At 42.1% G+C, this 14,955-nt stretch overlaps 1 protein-coding gene across 3 annotated transcripts in view; it reads left to right on the plus strand.

The window, feature by feature from the left end:
* Positions 1-14,955, plus strand: part of RSU1 (Ras suppressor protein 1) — a 195,889-nt gene that overhangs the window by 155,391 nt on the left and 25,543 nt on the right. The gene's annotated exons all lie outside the window — the stretch shown is intronic.

Here is a 14,955-nt window from a genome sequence, read left to right on the forward strand (position 1 = left end):
TCCCCGCTCGTAGGGTGCGGGATCCGTAGCCTCCCCGCTCTTAGGGTGCGGGATCCGTAGCCTCCCCGCTCGTAGGGTGCGGGATCCGTAGCCTCCCCGCTCGTAGGGTGCGGGATCCGTAGCCTCCCCGCTTGTAGGGTGCGGGATCCGTAGCCTCCCCGCTCGTAGGGTGCGGAATTTCTGTTAATTCTAATATTCTGTAAGTGCTCAGGTCATTCAGAAACCATACTAAATAATTGTTTCTAAAATAAAGTTTTCTTTAATAATAATAATATTGGAAATTCTTTATTAGTTTACTATTAAGTTTTATTTTTTTTTTTAACTTGGTAGCAATATTTTATTTTATTTTTTCTTAATAATTGCTCATTTTTTCTTGAGTATTGCTTCTACCTATCTTTATTAACAATCTGGACAGCAGTAGACCGTAAAAGAGCACACTATGGCGATATATTTATGGTATCTTTTCCTTGCAGTTGGGATGAAAGTGTAAGATTGCTGCTATTCCTTTTATTGCCCTGCTGTAAATGTGCCCCTTCACTCTTTTGAGGACATCTGGAAAAATGATTGTCCAGAGAAGTCCTGTGTAAAACATCCAGAAACTATTCATGTCTGGGGGCTTCTAATCCATGGAGGGGGCTCACTCACAATTTTGCCTAAGAACACTGCTATGAATAAAGAATGGAAACTAAACCTCCCCCAAGAGCAGCCTCTCCCAACGATCAGGAGCAAATTAGTTATTAATAATAATAATAATAATAATAATAATAATAATAATTAATAATTATATAGCGCTACTCATTCTACAGCGCTTTACATACATTGATAACACTGTCCCCATTGGGGCTCACAAATTCTTTTTTAAAACCTAATTCTGAACGTTTTTCACCACTAAAGCAAAATAAAAGAACTACAAAAGTTTGTTATTGGCGTAATCGACCTAACCTGGAGAATCGTTGTCAACCTGAACAGGAGATAACCAAGTATTATACAGCGAAGTTACAAGGTGCAGCTAGCAGGTACACCACTAGGTGGCAATAGAGTAGTCAGTGAGCCAAGTCAGCAACAGGAAGTCTCAAAAATGTACGGGGAAAGAACGAACTCTGTGTCAGAAGCAAGCAAAGGGTCAGGAGCCGAGAAGTCACGGAAAAAGCTGAAGTCGGGGACAGAAGCGTAAGTCAAGCACCGGGAAGTCAAAGTCACAAACAAGGGTTAGACAAGTGAGTCGGGACCAGAGGCAGACAGACAAACCGAGACAGGTACGGGCGGAACAGGGTATGCGGTAGGACAGATCAGGTACTCACCAGAGCCAGCTACACACGCTACAAAGCATAGACTATCACTGGCACTGAACAAGAGGTGCAGCTCCAGGATATAATGTACAGAGACTCGGAATGAGGCAGGGCGGAGTTAACCCCTAACATGACCAGGCCGGAGTTGCATAAGATAAAAAGACAAAGTAGACGATATAGGCCTGGATCGTAACAATCGTGCTTTAAGATACTTTTTACCAAATAGAAAAAAATACCAAAGTAAATGTAAAAGAAAAACTAAAATAAAAAAAAAAGTAAAGTAAATGTCAAAAAAGTAAAGTAAAGTAAATGTAAAAAAAAAAACTAAAATAAAAAAAAATACATAATATGCCATTTTTCTTTTCCTAAAGTATTCCTTGCATGGTGAATTACCACGCAACAAATACCTTTAAAAATAGAACATCAAAAAACAATGGCAGAGTTGTATGTATATTACTTTTTTTTTTTTAATTTTTTTGCCATTTCACCATACTTTTTATTTTTTTCTATTTTCCAGGCCATTATATGCTAAAATGTATGATGGCATTAAAAACTCCAATATTTTAGATGAGTCTTCGGTAACATAAAAATATTATGACTCTAGGACGAAGCAGGGAGAAAAAAAAACGAAAGAGCAAAGACAAAATTTGGTGGTAGCACGAAGAGATAAAACAGCCTTCATGAGAGGAGCTAGTATGTATGCGCTTCATACTCCGAGCCCTGCATCAGTGTTGGTGCTTTCCATACATTTACATATCAGTAGGCGTATAATGGTGGTCGGATACCTGGTTTGCAGTCTTATCCGGGGTAAAGCTTACTGCTGTATAGCATCTATGGGAGACGAAGCCGTTTGACAGATTTTCTCTCCGGAGAGCTTAGCGGAGATGAAAACGTCTCCAGCAATAAAGCTTTATGTGCGGGTCTTACCTGTTTGGGCTCATCCATCAGCAGATGACATATCAAGGACCTCGCTGTTGGCTTAGTTAATGTATGGTGGAAATATAGGAAACACTTGTACCCCTCTGAATTTACAGCCGAACCCTTCATACCGTCTTCCTGCGCTTTCTCATTTTAAACCAATATACATGTCACATATTTCTTTAAGAAAATAGACATCATCTCGTTTTATTTTATTTCGCGTGTTTGCCCACGGTGAAGTCTTTTATAGACGGATTCAAGAACTGCGGAGAAGAACCGAGCCGTCGTTAACCTCTTCATTGGCAAGAGAGAAACTAAAGTATAGTGGATAGTGGATGGTTATAGAGGGGTACAGAGGATGCGGGTACACCCTAATCTGAGGATGCCCCCAAAAGTCAATCTGTCCCAAAATGTAGAGATCAATGCTGTAAAGCTGGATTTATATGTCTTAAGTTTCATAATCCGCGTATTGACCGTGATTTCCGGACTGGTGGCTAGTCTTCCAACTTGAACTCAACAGATTCATAGTCATGTATAAGGCGGTCAAATTCAGGTCAGAAGATTCACGACCGTTTCGAAAACATGAATGTGATATGCAGACCTTTGTAGACAGGTGGCTCCCAAGTCTGATTAAAGGGATTGTCCTCTAAGGGTAGGTCATCAAGATCAGATTAGTAAGGGCTCTATAGAGATTACTCCCCCCAATAAGAAGCTATGGTGGTGGCCGGATGTAAACGGTGTATGCAACCAGAACATCACCGCTCCGCTCACTGTAGATTGGCCATTGTTGGGTACTGCAGCTCCGCTCCTATTAAAGTGACTGTGTGCAGAGCTGCATTGTCAGAGAATGACCACTACACAATGTACGGAGCCATGCAGTTCCAGCTCTGTACACCCATCTGCCATCGGTGCCACAAAGAGCTGGTCAGGGGAGCTGCCACCTGCGGGACCACACCGACCTGATATTGATGATCGCTATTCTAAGGATAGGCCATTGTGTAAGCAGAACTATGGAAACAGGTGCAAAATAGGGTCTTACCAGGTATAAAAGAGTGGCGTAGGTGCGGGAGAAACACTCACCTTGTTAGGTTGTGCAAGTGACAACCCCTCAAACAGTATGAAAGTAACGTGGCCGGCAGCAGTCCCGTAGTGTTGAGCTGGTAGGAAGTAGGAAGAAGAACGGGTTTGAATACCGCGACAAAACCACAGATCCACCGAGAGTATGGAAGAATTTTTCCTTTTTTTTTTTCCTTTTTAACCCTCCAACCTGCAGTTTCCCAACTCAAATCAATACAATTCATCATGGGCCTTTCATTTTTTTTCTTTTCTTCTGTTTTTTTTCTGTTTTTCCATAACCCATCCCCCCTTTTTTTTACTCCCGTTTCTTCCCTTCTATCCCCTTCTTTCTTCTTTACCCCAGTTTTTTCTTTCTTCCTTTTTTCCTTTCTTTTCTCCTTTCTCCCTTTTTCCTCCTTTTTTTTTCTCCTTTTTTCCCTTTTTTTTCTCTTTTTATTTATTCTGTTAACCCATGCAACTTTATTGATCACCTCACATGCCCTTGTGTCACGAGGAGGATGACGTAGAAAATGTAGACGTGGCATTGCTTAACGTATGTATAGAAGCCTGCGGCCCCTTGTCTGGTGTATTTATTCCTTATGTTTGTCCTGATGAAGGGGACGGTAATGTCCCTGAAATGCGTAGGCCTATGTAAATAAAGGGATTCTTCCATACTCTCGGTGGATCTGTGGTTTTGGCGCGGTATTCAAACCCGTTCTTCTTGCTACTCTACAAACAAGAATAGGCCATCAACATCTGACTAGTGGACAAACCCCTGCAAGATGAGGGAATAAATTGTGAAGAACTAGGTCTCCTTGAGGATTCTCGGTGTGTATGAAGTCTAACAATGAGGGAAAAAAAATGCAAGTTTGTCATGTGGCAATAGAGTTCACTTGAGGCTTTTGTACAGTACTTTTCTGCAAGAGAGCCAATTTGTGTTCTTGTTTTTTTTCCCATGGAATATTGCAAATAAGATGGTCTCCATAGGGACAACTGCTTCTTCATAGTTTAGTATCCCTTTTGTATAAGTTTCAAAAGTTGTTTGTTTTTTAACGACCTTGAGCTCGATCTCAAGGCATGGCAACTTGATGGATGACCGCTCTGTAGGACGCTCAAGCTTGTGCAGCCTAGATAAGGTCCATCAGAGTCTTCTCCGTCTAGATAGATAGGTCCACCAGGGTCTTCTCCGCTGTTATCTTGATTGTATCAAACTATCATTTTGCTGGTCTTCCTCTTCATCTTGTTCCTTCTATTCTTTTGACCATGATGTCCTTCTCCTTTCTTCCTGTGAGGTATCCAAAGTAGGCAAGTCATAGCTCGGTGATCCTTGCTTCCAGTGACATGTCTGGCTTGATTTGTTCCTAAATTGATTTGTTTGTTCTTCTTCCCATCCGTGGTATTGATAACCTCATTCTCCAGCACCACATTTTGAAGGATTCTGCAACTGTCTTGTTCCTTTATCGTCCAAATTTCGAATCCATATCTTACTACAGAAAAGGCCAGACTATTTATGAACAGAGACTAGACTATGTACTAGCTGAGACCAGTCTATGTATGAGCTGTGTCTTCGTCACCAGTGAAATTTTCCTCGGTTTGAGGACCTTGTCCAGGGATTTCAAAAGTTGCAGAGCCTCAATCTTAATTTATAGTACTTTACTCTACATTCTTCACTAAACCAATCTCTTATAACAAGAGACTTGGGAGACCTATATATATGTACAGTCATGGCCAAAAGTTTTGAGAATGACACCAAAATGATATTTTCACATGATCTGTTGCCCTCTGGTTTTTAATTGTGTTTGTCTGATGTTTACATCACATACAGAAATATAATTGCAATCATATTATGAGGACCAAAAGGTTATATTGACAGAATGAGTTAATGCAGCAAGTCAATATTTGCAGTGTTGACCCTTCTTCTTCAGGACCTCTGCAATTCTCCCTGGCATGCTCTCAATCAACTTCTGGACCAAATCCTGACTGATAGCTGTCCATTCTTGCATAAGCAATGCTTGCATTTTGCCAGAATTTGTTGGTTTTTGTTTGTCCACCAGTCTCTTGATGATTGCCCACAAGTTCTCAATGGGATTAAGATCTGGGGAGTTTCCAGGCCATGGACCCAAAATCTCTATGTTTTGTTCCATGAGCCATTTAGTGATCACCTTTGCTTTATGGCAAGGAGCTCCATCATGCTGAAAAAGGCATTGTTGGGCGCCAAACTGCTCTTGGACAGTTGGGAGAAATTGCTCTTGGAGGACATTCTGGTACCATTCTTTATTCATGGCTGTGTTTTTAGGCAAGACTGTGAGTGGTGCGATTCCCTTGGCTGAGAAGCAACCCCACACATGAATCGTTTCAGGATGCTTAACAGTTGGCATGAGACAAGACTGGTGGTAGCGCTCACCTCTTCTCCTAATAAGCTGTTTCCCAAATGTCCCAAACAATCGAAAAGGGGATTCATCTGAGAAAATGACTTTACCCCAGTCCTCAGCCGTCCACTCCCTGTACCTTTTGTAGAATATCAGTTGGTCCCTGATGTTTTTCTGGAGAGAAGTGGCTTCTTTGCTGCCCTCCTTGAAACCAGGCCTTGCTCAAGCAGTCTCCGCCTCACAGTGCGTGCAGAAGCACTCACACCAGCTTGCTGCCATTGCTGAGCTAGCTCAGCACTGCTGGTAGTCCCATCCCGCAGCTGAAACAGTTTTTTAAGATACGGTCCTGGCGTTTGCTGGTCCTTCTTGGGCTCCCTGGAGCCTTTTTGGCAACAATGGAAGCTCTCTCCTTGAAGTTCTTGATGATGCGATAGATTTGTTGACTGAGGTGCAATCTTTTGTAGCTGCGATACTCATCCCTGTTAGGCCATTTTTGTGCAGAGCAATGATGGCTGCACGTGTTTCTTTAGAGATTACCATGGTTAACTGAAGAGAAACAATGATACCAAGCACCAGCCTCCTTTTAAAGTGTCCAGTGGTGTCATTCTTACTTAATCATGACTGATTGATCGCCCGCTCTGTCCTCATCAACACCCACAACTGTGTTAATGGAACAATCACTAAAACAATGTTAGCTGCTCCTTTTTAAGGCAGGAATGCAATGATGTTGAAATGTGTTTTGGGGGTTAAAGTTCATTTTCTTAGCCAATATTGACTTTGCAAGTAATTGCTGTTAAGCTGATCACTCTTTATGACATTCTGGAGTATATGCAAATTGCCATTAGAATAACTTAAGCAGTAGACTTTGTAAAAATTAATATTTGTAGCATTCTCAAAACTTTTGGCCATGACTGTATGGAGGAGTCAGGAAAGATGGCTGAATGATTGGCAGTCCGCTATTGCATGTGTATGGGGGGGCCATTGGTCTTGATTTACAATAGATGCAACTTACAATGATCGTCCTAGAACCACTTGGTGAAGACAAAAGAAGGCATCAGGCTGTATTATTACTGCTTGCGTTTTCTCTGCACAACTCCAGAGGGCATGGTAGTCTCTCTCGACGTGCAAGTCCGCATCCTGCAGAGGACAAAAAAAAGGGTTTTTTCAGCTTACCAGGATGTATGTTCCCCGGAAAATTTGTGGTGTACAGATCCTCCAGCGTAGCCCAGTCTGGAACCAATGGTAAATCCATAAAGGAGGAAGGGGGCAGGGGAAAATGGAATCCAGCACGAAAAATTGTTCTATATAAAAATCAAAAATTTATTGAAGCATATAAGTTAAAAATATGAGAACCGCAAAGGGGGGGGGGAAAGGTATCATGGCATCCTTACGCGTTTTGGACAGGAGGTTAAAAACATGTCCTTATTCATAGGTAAACCAAGCCATGATACCTTTTTACCTACTTTTGCAGTTTTCATATTTTTAATTTATATGCTTCAATAAATTTTTAATTTTTATATAGAACAATTTTTGGTGTTGTATTCCATTTTCCCCTGCCCTCTTCCTCCTTTATTGATTTATCCTGCAGAGGAGCCTGTCCTAGGCCTCTAAACAAACCGCTGCATTAATAACTATATATTAATATATAATGTCTGAGAGATGATGAATTCTACGTCAGATGGAACCAGTCTTTCATTGCAACCTACTGATCGAAGGTCCTCACATCGCCAAGCTTTCCAACATTGCAGCTTACTGATCGAAGGTCCTCACATCGCCAAGATTTCCAACATTGCAGCCTACTGACTGGAGGCACTCACATCGCCAAGCTTTCCAACATTACAGCCTACTGACTGGAGGTCCTCACATCGCCAAGCTTTCCAACATTGCAGCCTACTGATCGGAGGTCCTCTCATCGCCAAGCTTTCCAACATTGCAGCCTACTGACTGGAGGTCCTCTCATCGCCAAGCTTTCCAACATTGCAGCCTACTGACCGGAGGTCCTCTCATCGCCAAGCTTTCCAACATTGCAGCCTACTGATTGGAGGTCCTCTCATCGCCAAGCTTTCCAACATTGCAGCCTACTGACCGGAGGTCCTCTCATCGCCAAGCTTTCCAACATTGCAGCCTACTGACTGGAGGTCCTCACATCGCCAAGCTTTCCAACATTGTAGCCTACTGACCGGAGGTCCTCTCATCGCCAAGCTTTCCAACATTGCAGCCTACTGACCGGAGGTCCTCTCATCGCCAAGCTGTCCAACATTGCAGCCTTTTTCCATTTACTGCTCCACATAGAATTGAATGCATCTTTTCTTTCGCTGGACTCTTTGCGATCAGGGACGTGTTGTGTAAGCAGCTAGGGAACATGAAAACAACATTTCAATTTTCTTTTGTTTTTCAACTTTAGATCTAAAAAGTAACCCAAGAACAAAGGGAGACTTGACAAGACGTCTTTTATAGTGCGTCACTGCAGGCGTTGATGTAATTTTGTTTGAAGAAGGAAAAGTTGCAGAAATGTTTTCAGTGAGAAATACATAAAGTATAAAGGACTCAGGGCAGAAGTAATAAGGTGCCCACCTTATGATTTGTCTGTCCAACATGGTTGTGATAATTCACTTCTTTATGGTGTCACTTGGAGTTATCCAAAAAGTTCACCGACTGTCATGGGCGCTGTTCAGATTGCAGATTCTGACACTCCGCTCAATGGTTTCTCTGGGATCAACACAGGCAGCTGCTGTGTGCTAATTAATGGGCAGGCTAGCAAGAGTTAATCTCGGCTGTTCTGCTTGCTCCTTTAATCACATGTTGTGTGTAGGCCTATCACATCTGCTCCCCTCCTATTTATGCAGGTGGAAGCCTTATACCCATGCCAGCTATAGTTTGTTGTGTGGTGTCCCAGACTTTGTTGAGATTGTGAAGTAAACTATTGTTGTTTTGTACTTCTTTCCTCATCTTGTTTTTCCTCCTAAATATCTTATCGCCTTTACCTTTTGTGTCTGCATGCTGTGTGACAGAGTTTTGTTTTTTCCCTTGTCTGTCCTTTATCTTTGGTTTTCAACACATTCCAGTCCTATCCCTCCCTAGGGAAAGGAGGAATCCAATCAGGACCGGTCAGGATGAGGGCCAGGAAGGAGACTCAGGCCTCTCCACCATCAGGAGTATCCTTGAGATTAGGGATAGCATAGGGTCCCCTAGCTTGAGGGATAGCTTAGGAGCCCCAGTTCCCAGCTATCCCAAAGTCATCATGACAGGTCCTGATAACAGCCAGAGATCTGATTTATTTATTTTTTTGTATATGCAAGGCTTCTAATAAATTGCATAGAGAGTTACATGTTAGTAAGTTTCTTGTCCTTAACCTGTCAGCAGTAGTTGTTACATTAGCTGTGTTGATTTCTAAGGATATCCTTGTATGTAGTATTAGGAGCAGGATTTTGTAAAATTAGGCTTTTTTTAATAGCTATATAAATTGCCTTGCTGGAGTCAAGGAGGCGGAGCCACTCTACAGGAGAGTCAAAGTGGTGGAGCCAGTAGACAAAATAGTCAAGATGGTCACAACCTTTTAATATGACTTGATTGACGCCCCTGAGGAACAGATTATGTAATCTCAAGCAGTTAAGAATTCTTTTCTGCATAGTGCATGCACCAGAACTGACAGCCGATAGAACATGTACTCATGCGCATTAATCAAGTCATATTGGGGTGGGTGAAGGTCATGGCCACATTGACCCTTCTGCTGAGTTGCTCCACCTCTTTGTCTCCATCATATCTTACCTACAGTGCCTGCAGTGCTTATTTCATAAAACTCCTGCTCCTAATATTACATACAGGAACACCTTTAGAAATAAAGGAGCAAATGTATCCCTTAACAGCGGCAATATAGTAATGGAAAAAAAAAAAACTACAGGCAGATTTAGCTTTAAGTGTATCTGTCACCAGACTTCACAATACTAACTGCATCCATTTATTTAAAAAAAAAAAAAAAAAAAATAGGCCTGATGAGGCTGGTGTACTTGTTTTGAAAACTCACTTTTTTTAAAAAATGGCTGTATAATACTTTTTGAAAGTTTTCTTATTTTTTCTGGTCCAATATTAGCATTTTATATATGTGTATGTATCTGGTATCCTAAGAATGTTAATTTTAATATTGGCTGTAGCGCCGGCATCCCTGCAAGGATGCTGATTTACTCACCGCCCCAGCCAGGTCCCGTTCTCCCCTGCTGCCGCGCAGCCTCCCACGTTCTCTGCTGCCTCCCTCCCCTCCTGGGCCCTGTACAAGTTGCACAGAGTTCCCGGAAGTGCACCTAAGACGCGCGCACACCGGCCCTCCTCTTTAAAGGGCTGGTGCGCCTTTTCCTGGAAATGCCTCTCAACCTATGGCTGAGAGGCACTGTGGATTTAAGGCACCCTCTCATTAGAGGAGGTGCCTGTGCAACATTTCCAGTTATTCTGTGTCCTGTCCTGTCTGTCTAGCTAGTTGTCAGGTCCAGTTACCCCTGTGTCAGTTGCCTGTACCTGAGCCTGCCTTCCCATATCTGTCTGTCCCTGACCACCATACCTGTAAGTACCTGCCTTCACCTGTGTCTGTACCTGGGTCCATCACCTGCCCAGGGGGTCAGCTGCCATAGTCCCGGTCACAGCCCTGTGAGTGGTACCTGGCATCCACCTTGCGGTGGGTGCCTAATTAAGCCCCTCCCATTAAAGGGTAAACCCTTATCCTCCTGTGGTCCAGTGGGTCCACTAATCCCGCTCACTGTCCCTACACCGGCTGCGAGCATTAGATTGGGATTATGCATCTATTTTGGCATTGATCTTCACTGTGAGTACACCATCCTCATCAGGTTTAGAAGATCTATTTAAGAATAAATTACAATTAATGTGCATAATATTACTGGACATCATTGGTGAATCAGTCCATGACTAATTAATCTCTGCTACGTTATGTGCCGTGCATTACGTGGCTGAGAAGCTTAGCCTCTTAATGTATTGCAAATTCTATTAAATCTGGGACATTTGAGTTATATGGCTTTGGGAAGAGTCTTTTCCGTGAAACCGCTATTTGCTCGCTGTGCCAGTGGAGTTAAATAGGACGGTGGGAGACGCGGCGGAGGTAAATGCGCTGCTGACAGTGTCTGGATTAGGCTGATGGGAAGTAAGTGCAGTTATTTGACAATTTGGGAATCTATGTAGACAGCGTCATTGTTGCCGGCCGGCAGAGTCGGTATTAGCTGACAGACCGCCATGACAAAGTGTCATTTCCCAGAGAGCGCAGTTACAGATATCAGCGTGTCCATCCACGAGGTCACTCTACTGATCCCTCACCACCGACGAGCCGCCGACAACTATATAAAATGCACAAAGTACGAGGAGCTAAACTATGTCATATAGAAGAAACACGGATGATTAACCTTGTGCAGTCTAATCCAGTGTATTTTCTCATAATACTGCCCCCTATGTACAAGAATATAACTACTATAATACTGCCCCTATGTACAAGAATATAACTACTATAATACTGCCCCATGTACAAGAATATAACTACTATACTACTGCCCCTATGTACAAGAATATAACTACTATAATACTGCCCCCTTGTATAAGAATATAACTACTATAATACTGCCCCCTATGTACAAGAATATAACTACTATAATACTGCCCCCTTGTATAAGAATATAACTACTATAATACTGCCCCTATGTACAAGAATATAACTACTATAATACTGCCCCCTATGTACAAGAATATAACTACTATAATACTGCCCCTATGTACAAGAATATAACTACTATAATACTGCCCCCTATGTACAAGAATATAACTACTATAATACTGCCCCCTTGTATAAGAATATAACTACTATAATACTGCCCCTATGTACAAGAATATAACTACTATAATACTGCCCCCTATGTACAAGAATATAACTACTATAATACTGCCCCTATGTACAAGAATATAACTACTATAATACTGCCCCATGTACCAGAATATAACTACTATAATACTGCTCCTATGTACAAGAATATAACTACTATAATACTGCCCCCTATGTACAAGAATATAACTACTATAATACTGCCTCCTTGTACAAGAATATAACTACTATAATACTGCTCCTATGTACAAGAATATAACTACTATAATACTGCTCCTATATGCAAGAATATAACTACTATAATACTGCCCCCTATGTACAAGAATATAACTACTATAATACTGCCCCTATGTACAAGAATATAACTAATATAATACTGCTCCTATATGCAAGAATATAACTACTATAATACTGCCCCTATGTACAAGAATATAACTACTATAATACTGCCCCTATGTACAAGAATATAACTACTATAATACTGCCCCCATGTACAAGAATATAACTACTATAATACTGCCCCCTATATACAAGAATATAACTACTATAATACTGCTTCCATGTACAAGAATATAACTAGTATAATACTGTTCCTCTGTACTAGAGTACTCCTTCCAATTTAGCAATTTAAAGCAGCTGTGGTGTTTCTTTGACAGTTTGATCTTTTTTATGATTTACCGTCCAGTACAGCTGAGTAACTATAGTGGGTGCAGAGGTTCCAGCCGTGCCCTGGGGCCTAGAGGTATCCAAAAATGACACTTTGGCTCATATAAGAAGACCTGTAATATTAATGTCCTGTGATAGTTTAGGGAGCTCTGTTGGAGGTTTTGCATTAGGGCCCTTAAGCTGAAAGTTGTCACACTGGTACCAGGCATAGGATTAGGGCCTCTAAGCTGCAAGTTCCCTCACTGGTATCAGGCATTAGGATTGGGGCCTTTAAGATGCAAGTTCCCCTGTTGGTATCAGGTATAGGATTAGGGCCTTGAAGCTGCAAGTTCACCCATTAGTATCAGGCATAGGATTGGGACCCTTAAGCTGCAAGTTCCTCCACTGGTACCAAGCATAGGATTGAGGCCCTTAAGCTGCAAGTTCCTCCACTGGTATCGGGCATAGGAATGAGGCCTTTAAGCTGCAAGTTCCCCTATTGGTATAAGGCGTAGGATTGGGACCCTAAGGCCAGAGTCACACTTGCAAGTGCCTCGTGTATAACTCGCGCAAGTCTCTCATTGCATTACCTGTCATGGCCGCACACTCTCCGGACAGGAGCGTCTCAGCTGCATAGAGATACATGCAACCGACCCGCTCCTGTCAAGAGAGCATGAGTCTGTGCCAGGTGATTCAATGAGAAACTCGCACGAGTTACACGCAAGGCACTCGCAAGCGTGACTCTAGCCTTAAGCTGCAAGTTCCTCCATTGGTACCAAGCATAGGATTGAGGCCCTTAAGCTGCAAGTTCCCCCACTGGTATCGGGCATAGGAATGAGGCCCTTAAGCTGCAAGTTCCCCCACTGGTATCGGGCATAGGAATGAGGCCCTTAAGCTGCAAGTTCCCCCACTGGTATCGGGCATAGGAATGAGGCCCTTAAGCTGCAAGTTCCCCCACTGGTACCAAGCATAGGAATGAGGCCCTTAAGCTGCAAGTTCCCCCACTGGTACCATGTATAAGGGCTACTAAAATTACACAGTTGTGCCTGTGAAATAATAAAGTATATGCGGTGCTCAAGAGTGTGAACGCCAGTGGTCAGACCCTTAAGGATCCTATAGGTACGCCATAAATTTTAAGATCCTTGTTAACATCTTAATATCCAAATCTGTAGTTTTCTGTATTAGCAGAACATAAATATATATATATTTTACTAATACACTTTAACGAAAAAGAAAAAAGTATTCCAGTGCGGCAAAAACATGTCAAATCATTTCCATTACTGTACATACCAGAAAAAAAAACACAAATAAGGCCACTAACATGAGATTCTGCTGTATCAATGCTAGCACGTCCAATCCACAGGTCTAAATCCTCTGTATATATCGCTCTCTATCTCCTATCAGGCGCCATAATGTGATTTCTACGCTCTCCAGGACTCAGAAAGTCCCTTGTGCGTCCGCTCTCGTACTGGTTAAGCCGAGCGGAAAAAAAAAAAAATAGTTTATTGGGATTTTTCTATGTAGCAATGCAAAATCTTAAGTGGGAAATTACAGCATTAAGCACAATGTCATTTAATCTGGAAGGATCGCCTGTTTTCTTAAACGGTTAAGTAATGCGCCGGCTGCAGTTATTGATTTCCTTCTGCATTTATTACTCGGAGGCTAAATTCACTGCCCTCTCCAGAGAGCCGGCCGCGTGAACTGTGCGCTTACCGGTGACAGCCGGGACCACCTGATACATAAGCAAGGACTCGGCCTAATATCCCTGCAATGGCTCTGGGAATTTTTATTAAGTAAAGGCCCCATTAAAGCCGACAGGATGATATAGCTTAATGAGCATCTTTCTCACATGATATTGGTAGTTTGCTGTAGCCGGCACTGGCCGCTCATTTGTCACCTCCGGCGCGGCCACGAGGGAGTTCACTGCCTGACTGTTACTGTGCAGTCCTTCTCTTGTATCATACATTGCTGATACAAATCAGACCGAAGAACCCAGGAAATTCTGAGGCTTTCAAGAAAATGTACATATATTTTTTTTTTGTTTTGTGTCTAAAATCCTAAAATGCAATGCCAATCCCATCTGATTCTGGCATTGGAGGGTTTTAGTGTCCCTAATTTATGCAATTCTAAATGTATATTTGTTCTTTGTTTTATTTTGTTTTCTCATTTGCTAAATTTACTCTTAAATGAGCTGTTAAAGGGAACCAACCAGCAGGATTTTCATATCTAAAGTAAAGCCAGTGCTATACTGGTGCTAGAATGCTGGATGTAACCATACCATTTGTTTTTAGATTGGACGTTTTATTTCAGAAATATGTGCATGTAAATTTCCAACAATGCACTGCTATTTGATTGACAGGTGCAACAGGAAGGGAATATGTGGGTAAAGTCTTGCTATCTCTTCCTGCCCCTGTTTGCCTGCCTGGCCTTCATCCCCCTGTGGCTATCATAGATGGTAATTCCAGAGCAGGCAGACAGACACGGGCATGAATAGATGGCAAGATCAGACCCACATATTGTCTTCCTGTTGCACCTGTCAATCAAATAGCAGTACATTGCTGGAACTTTATTTGTAGATATTTCTGAAATAAAACATCCAATTTCAGAATGGAAGGTATACTTACATTCAGCATCCTAGCGTCAGTATAGTACTGGCTTTACTTTATATATAACAATCCTGCTGATTGGTTCCCTTTTAAATAATGAGTTGTTATTTTTTGTGGGGTATTTTGATATATAATGACAATCTTGATTTATCGTGATTGTCCGTGGCTTGGTCACTGGTGTGATTTGGGTTTCCTTTCTT

This window comes from Anomaloglossus baeobatrachus, chromosome 6 (assembly GCF_048569485.1).
Source record: "Anomaloglossus baeobatrachus isolate aAnoBae1 chromosome 6, aAnoBae1.hap1, whole genome shotgun sequence".
In the NCBI taxonomy this organism is placed as follows: domain Eukaryota; kingdom Metazoa; phylum Chordata; class Amphibia; order Anura; family Aromobatidae; genus Anomaloglossus; species Anomaloglossus baeobatrachus.